This window comes from Vulpes vulpes, chromosome 15, assembly GCF_048418805.1.
Source record: "Vulpes vulpes isolate BD-2025 chromosome 15, VulVul3, whole genome shotgun sequence".
NCBI classification, from domain to species: domain Eukaryota; kingdom Metazoa; phylum Chordata; class Mammalia; order Carnivora; family Canidae; genus Vulpes; species Vulpes vulpes.
This window is the reverse complement of record NC_132794.1, coordinates 98,603,275-98,610,880: the sequence shown is the minus strand read 5'-3', so window position 1 is coordinate 98,610,880 and position 7,606 is coordinate 98,603,275. Positions and strand designations below refer to the sequence as shown.

At 40.5% G+C, this 7,606-nt stretch overlaps 1 pseudogene; it reads right to left on the bottom strand.

Annotated features, from left to right (window-relative positions):
• Nucleotides 1–4,327: 4,327 nt before the first annotated feature.
• LOC140595588 (cytochrome b-c1 complex subunit 6, mitochondrial pseudogene) lies at nucleotides 4,328–4,832 on the bottom strand (annotated as a pseudogene).
• Between the last annotated feature and the right edge of the window lie 2,774 nt (nucleotides 4,833–7,606).

Below are 7,606 nucleotides of genomic sequence, written 5' to 3'. Positions count from 1 at the left end.
CATACATTAAAAAAAAAAAAAAATCAACTTCCTCTCCCTTTGGTTCACTGATTAGTAAATACTTTCTTGTTTCTTCATTGGTTACTTCTGTCCTTCACTTGGTCTGTTTTCCCTTCAGTCTCCCTTTTGCAACTGGATTAGATAAGCCAGTGATCACCATCTGTCTCTATGTCCCTAGCTTGCTCATCAACTTTCAATCTCCAGACCTTATTTCTGGCCACAAATGTTAGGCCAATTCATGCACACTTCCCAATCAGCTGTGGGAATAGCAGACCTGGTGAAGTAGAGACTGCTCTCCCCTCCTGGTTCCCCTGTATGAACTTATCTTGCACAATTCTGTGCCTTTACAGGCCTTGAGGCAATGCCAGAGTTCCTGTCTGTGCCTTGGCCACCAGTGGAGAGAGAAGCAGTACCAGGTGTCCTTGGTCCAGACCCTCCATTCACTGAGATAGGCTGACAAAAATCCAGAGGCCAAAGGCTCACTTTAATAGGCAGGATGTATTTTCTAGTGATTGATCACTTCCTCCATAAATTATGGATATGCATCTCTACTGAGGCCAGTGACTTATTAAGAAACCTTTTAAGCAGTAAATCCCTTCTCTCTCCATTCTCTGGGCAGTAATGACATTGCTTAAGTCACAGAGAAATACAGGGCTGCCCTTTGCAGGGATGGTACTTTCTTAAAAAACAAATTTTCACTTGTTAAAGCCTCAGCAGGGAAACTTTTAGTGAAGATCAGAAAGCTCAGTCTGAGTAGCCTTGCTTCCCTCAGCCCTCATGTAGCAGCAGGGGCTGGCTGAGACTGGGGCACCAATTTTTCAGGAATTGAAATGCATGACTTTTCCTTTGCTGTTATTATTTTTTTGGCAAGAGAATATTTATTTGTGGGCTGACACAGGAAGAGCAAGAGAGACTAGATATTAGGGGGAAAGCTGTGCCTCCCACCCCTTGGTCTTGTTTCGGTTTGTAGGGAAAGGATTAATTGATGCAGAGGGGGCTCTCTGAGACTCTGGGCTCAAGCAATTTCTCTTTGGGACACAGGAGAACCAGTGATGCTTGGAACTGAGTCTAGACCATTACCCCATTTCTGTAGGGAATCCCTCCAGCACCTCCAGTAGTGGCATCTTAAGGAGTGATATCCTAGACACAGACCCTGGTATCTTCCTGAGCATAGGACATGGGCAAGAGGGACATGAAGTAGAAGACATTTGTGCATAAACAGGTCGTGTGGCTGTGTGGATTAATGATAAAGAGTGATGATTATGGCTTCAGATTCCCTAAACCAGTTGTTTATTACTGCTAATTTCTTATTCCCTTTATGCCTCAGTTTCCCCATATGTAAACAAGAAATAATTGTAGTACCTAACTCAGAGGGTAAATCTAAGCAACCTGAGATAGAGAATTAGAGAGGGCCTGGGACATCATTAGCATTCTATAAACATGAGCTGCTTGAAAAGTAATTATTCGGTAAAGATTAGATTTGATGAGTGGTTCACAATTTAGAGGGTGCCCTTAAATCACTTGGTATTAAAAAAAATGATCCAGGCTCTAACTATAGAGAATCTGATAGAGTACATCTTACATCCAGCCCCAGCATTTGTATTTTTTAAAAAAGAGCCTTCCGTGATCAATCTACTAGAAATCAGAGGTTGAGGGGTACCTGGGTAGCTCAGTCAGTTAAGTGACTAATTCTAGGTTTCAGTTCAGGTCTTGCAGGGTCATGAGCTTGAGCCCTAAGTTGGGTTCTGTGCTTAGCACAGAGTCTCCTGGGGACATTCTCTCCCTCTCCCTCCACTTCTCCCTTTTGCTCTCCCTCTCTCTCTCTCTCACTCTGTTTCTCTCAAATAAATAAATCTTTAAAAAAATATCAGTGGGCGAGGATAATTCAATTAGCAGAATAAATTCCCTTATATTTCTGAGATTCTGGTTCAAAGGTGAGTGTGGGCTGCTTAGAGAAAACTTTGTAGATCATTCATTCTCCATAGAGGTGACATTACCTTCAAGAAGGGTACAAAAATTGGTTCTTGTAGGAGGGGTATAGTGAAAAACAAAACCCCTCACTTTTTAAATGCATTGATATAAATACAACACATCTACAGATATACAGTATATCTGTAATATTAAAATTTCATTGGAGGAGGGCAATTAGGAAAAATTGTCTAATGGGCTCCTTTGGGGGATGATAATGAAAACAATACTGAGAAACGCTGTTACAAAGGAGTGCGTTTGATCTTAGATTAAAGCAAAGATGCACATTTCCCACCTGCTTTTCTGCTTGCCTATCATGCTGATGATGCTCTTAAGTTGTGGATAGGAAAAACAGGGTTAACTGGCAGTCCAGCAAGGCAAGAAAAAGAACCTTTTAGAAAGTTGAAGATATCTGTGAGCTAAGATTTAAAGTAGGCCTTTCATATTTGAAAGTTGTTTGGTTTTGTTTCTTAAGCCTGAGAGTTTTTTTTTAGTCTTTTTTTGCCTAACCTGGCTGCTGTCTGTGTGGTCTAGACATAGGAGGCAAGGAGATCTCAACATCAGAGAAAACAGCATTTCCTCTGGGGCCATGTATTAGAGTTTGCAGAAGTAAGCTGTAGAGAGGCTGGGCATAAATGATGGAGGAAATACTCATTAATCAAGACTCGATTGCCTATTTCTCAAACAGCTTAGTGACAATATAGTTGGAATTTTCTATTTCTGCCAAAGTCTCTCACACTAAGCATCTTGAACAAGACTTTATGGCTTTCTCTCCCATAGATTTATTGCTTTTCCTGAAAGAACATCTACCTTTTTAAACGCTGGGCAGAAGGAACTTGGGGGTGTGAAACAGGTGTGCCTGCCTGTCAAGGATCCTGTCAAAGACAAAGAATCAAATGCCAGATGTGCTCTCCTCTGGAAACCATTTGCATAAGACCATGCTTCATGTCAAGATGTGAACTTTCAATTTTCACATTGCAAATATTTATTTTAGAAAGAATGGTTGCATCCTGCTTTTTTCACTCCTACAATAAATACACACACCAACAGACATATCACCTTTAGCTGACATGAGAAGTAGACAATGAGTGGAAAAATACTTGAAACTTAGATGAAAGGAAATAGTTACTATTCTTAATATTTTTTTCTTTTTTTAAATTTTAATTTATTTATGATAGTCACACACACACACAGAGAGAGAGAGAGAGAGAGAGAGAGGCAGAGACATAGGCAGAGGAGAAGCAGGCTCCATGCACCGGGAGCCCGACGTGGGATTCGATCCCGGGTCTCCAGGATCACGCCCTGGGCCAAAGGCAGGCGCTAAACCGCTGCACCACCCAGGGATCCCATTACTATTCTTAATATTAAGGAAAATTTTTATAAATGTGAGTATGTGTTCATAAGTCACAAATAAAGAAATGTCAGGACCTGTAGAAATGTTCTAAATGTCATTCCTCACTAATAAGTTAAGAGATGAATTTAAAAATGAAAATATATTCATCCATTTATTCTCTCAAAAAATTAAAAGTAGAATTACTATACAACTCAGCAATTCTACTTCTTGGGAATATACACCAAAGAATTGAAAGCAGGGGCTTGAACAGTTATGTTTATACTCATGTTTGTAGTAGCATTATTCACAAGAGCCAAAAGGAGGAAGCAGCCAAATGTGCCCTGATGAATGAATGAAAAAACAAAATGTGGTATATATACATACGATGGCTTGTACATACTAAATATGTGCAGTTCTTTGTATATCAGTTATACTAAATAAAACTGTAAAAAGAAATCCTCGAAGCATTCATTCACAACAAAAAGCCTGACTGTAGACCTTGCCACTGGGCCTGCCTGCCAGTGGATCCTGGCACCAGATCTGCAAATCTGCAGACCTCAGCACTGGACCTGCCCAACTGTGGATCTCAGCCTTGGACCGACCAACACTTGGACCCCAGCACCATGCCCACTCACCTGCAGATCCAGGGAGCAGGTTCATCTATGGGCCTATACTCAGTGGTTCCTACCAACTGGACTGCCCAGAATCTCCAGCTGGACTGAATGGTGAAGGGCTTTCTCTGCCTTTCCCTTTTTACTAATCAAAAGATACAGAGTGGCTGTATGAATATAAAAGCACAAGACCTACTATATGCTGTCTCTAAAAGACTACTTTAGATTTGAGAACACACATAGGCTAAAAGTGAAGGATGAGTAAAGATATTCCATGAGAATTTTAACCAAAAGGAACAGGGGTGGCTATATTTATATCATTCAGAAATTGCCACGGCATACAAAGAAGATCATTACATAATGAAAAAATGGTCAATTCAATAGGAAGATACAAAAATTTTTTTTTCTGCAGATCATTGGACTTTATAAGAGGAATCACTGCTAGTTACTTAGAAGCTACTGTCTAAGCCAAAATCCATGAGGTCCACATGAACGTACAGTTAGACGGATACGAAACAAACGCATGGTCAAAACCATGAAATATCCTGATGACCGGGTGATGAAGGCTGGGGTGAAGTATGCACATTTATTTCAAGCTGTTAAAGAGTTTGTGGGCCACACAGTGGTCCCTTGCATGCAGGAAATCAAAGAGCTCCTCTGTGCAATCCTCCTCTGTCTGTGACCTGGAGGATACACGCTGGTCACAGAGCTCTAGCCGCTCTGGAGCCTTTACACATTTCTCCAGCTGCTCGCATTGCTCTCTCACTGTTGTTAAGGGATCCACTAATTCCTCCTCCTCCTCTTCCTCCTCCTTGGGATCTCCGACCCGGTCAGCATCTTTTGCTCGTCCTCCAGCCCCATGTCCCACTACGGTTCTGAATTCAACACCAGCAGCAACAGCGGCACCTATTCCACTTCAGGATCAGCGGTGTAGAGCCGCCTTCAGCCCAGGGCCTGATCCTGGAGACCCGGGATCGAGTCCCACGTCTGGCTCCCTGTGTGGAGCCTGTTTCTCCCTCTACCTGTGTCTCTTCCTCTCTTTCTCTGTGTCTCTCTGTCTCTCATGAATGAATACATAAATAAACATCTTAACCCCCCCCCCCCAAAAAAAACCAGACATAGACCAATGGAACAAAAAAGAGATTCTAGAAAGAAAGCCATACATATACAGTCAGTAGAACTTTGACAAAGGTGTCAAGAATACAGCATGGGGGAAGGATAGTCTTTTCAATAAGTGGTGTTGGGAAGACTGGATACCCATATATAAAAGAATGAAATTGGACCCTTATCATATACCATACATAAAAATAAAAACAAAATAAAATAAAAAAATAAAAACAAAATGGATTAAAGGCTTAAAGGTAATATCTGAAACTCTAAGACTCCTAAAAGAAAACAGGTAAAACCTTTTTGACTTTGTTCTTATAAATGATTTCTTGGATATGACACCAAAAACACCTGTAAAAAAAAAATCTAAAAATAAACAAGTGGGATTGCATCAAACTGAAAACTTCTACACAGCAAAGAGAAAAATTAACAAAATGAAAAGGTGACGTATGGAATAGGTTAAAATAAACCACGTATCTGATAAAGGGTTAATATTCAAAATATATAAGGAACTCCTATACTTAATAGAAAAAAACCCCCACATGATCCAATTATGACATAGGAAAAGGAATTGAACAGACATTTCTCCGAAGAAGACATACAAATCATGAACAGTTCTATGAAAAAAGTATGCAACATCACTAATCAGGGAAATACAAATCAAAACCACAATACCACTTTATACCTGTTAAATGGCTATTATAAAAAAGGTAAGACATAACAAATGCTGGTGATGTGGAGAAAAGGGAAAACAACATGAAAGTTCCTCAAAAAACTAAAAATAGAACCATTGTGTAATTCAGCAATCCCACTTCTGGATAGTTATTTAAAGGAATTGACAGTGTGGTACTGGCACAAAAACAGACACATAGATCAATGGAACAGAATAGAGAACCCAGAAGTGGACCCTGAACTTTATGGTCAACTAATATTCGATAAAGGAGGAAAGACTATCCACTGGAAGAAAGACAGTCTCTTCAATAGATGGTGCTGGGAAAATTGGACATCCACATGCAGAAGAATGAAACTAGACCACTCTCTTTCACCATACACAAAGATAAACTCAAAATGGATGAAAGATCTAAATGTGAGACAAGATTCCATCAAAATCCTAGAGGAGAACACAGGCAACACCCTTTTTGAACTCAGCCACAGTAACTTCTTGCAAGATACATCCACGAAGGCAAAAGAAACAAAAGCAAAAATGAACTATTGGGACTTCATCAAGATAAGAAGCTTTTGCACAGCAAAGGATACAGTCAACAAAACTAAAAGACAACCTACAGAATGGGAGAAGATATTTGCAAATGACATATCAGATAAAGGGCTAGTTTCCAAGATCTATAAAGAACTTATTTAACTCAACACCAAAGAAACAAACAATCCAATCATGAAATGGGCAAAAGACATGAACAGAAATCTCACAGAGGAAGACATAGACCTGGCCAACAAGCACATGAGAAAATGCTCCGCATCACTCGCCATCAGGGAAATACAAATCAAAACCACAACGAGATACCACCTCACACCAGTGAGAATGGGGAACATTAACAAGGCAGGAAACCACAAATGTTGGAGAGGATGCGGAGAAAAGGGAACCCTCTTACACTGTTGGTGGGAATGTGAACTGGTGCAGCCACTCTGGAAAACTGTGTGGAGGTTCCGCAAAGAGTTAAAAATAGACCTGCCCTACGACCCAGCAATTGCGCTGTTGGGGATTTACCCCAAAGATTCAGATGCAATGAAACGCCGGGACACCTGCACCCCGATGTTTCTAGCAACAATGTCCACAATAGCCAAACTGTGGAAGGAGCCTCGGTGTCCATCGAAAGATGAATGGATAAAGAAGATGTGGTCTATGTATACAATGGAATATTCCTCAGCCATTAGAAATGACAAATACCCACCATTTGCTTCAACGTGGATGGAACTGGAGGGTATTATGCTGAGTGAAGTAAGTCAATCAGAGAAGGACAAACATTATATGTTCTCATTCATTTGGGGAATATAAATAATAGTGAAAGGGAATATAAGGGAAGGGAGAAGAAATGTGTGGGAAATATCAGGAAGGGAGACAGAACATAAAGACTCCTAACCCTGGGAAACGAACTAGGGGTGGTGGAAGGGGAGATGGGGGGGTGGGGGTGAATGGGTGACGGGCACTGGGGGGGGCACTTGACGGGGTGAGCACTGGGTGTTATTCTGTATGTTGGTAAATTGAACACCAATTAAAAATAAATTTATTAAAAAAAGGAATTGAAATCAAGATCTTGAAGAGATATCTGCACTTTCATGTTCACTGCAGCATTATTCACAGTGGCTGAGATTTGGAAGCAACCTAAATGTCCACTAGAGATAACCGGATAAATAAAACATGGTATATACATACAATGGAATATTATTCAGCCATAAAAAGAAGAAAATCCTGCCATTTGCAATGATATGGATGAACAAGGAGGATACTACGCTAAGTGAAACAAGCCATGCACGCAAGAAAAAATGCTACATGATACCGCTTATGCAAGGAAATCTGAAATTGTACTTAAAGAAGCAGAGAATGGAGTAGTGGTTGCCAGGGGCTGGAAAG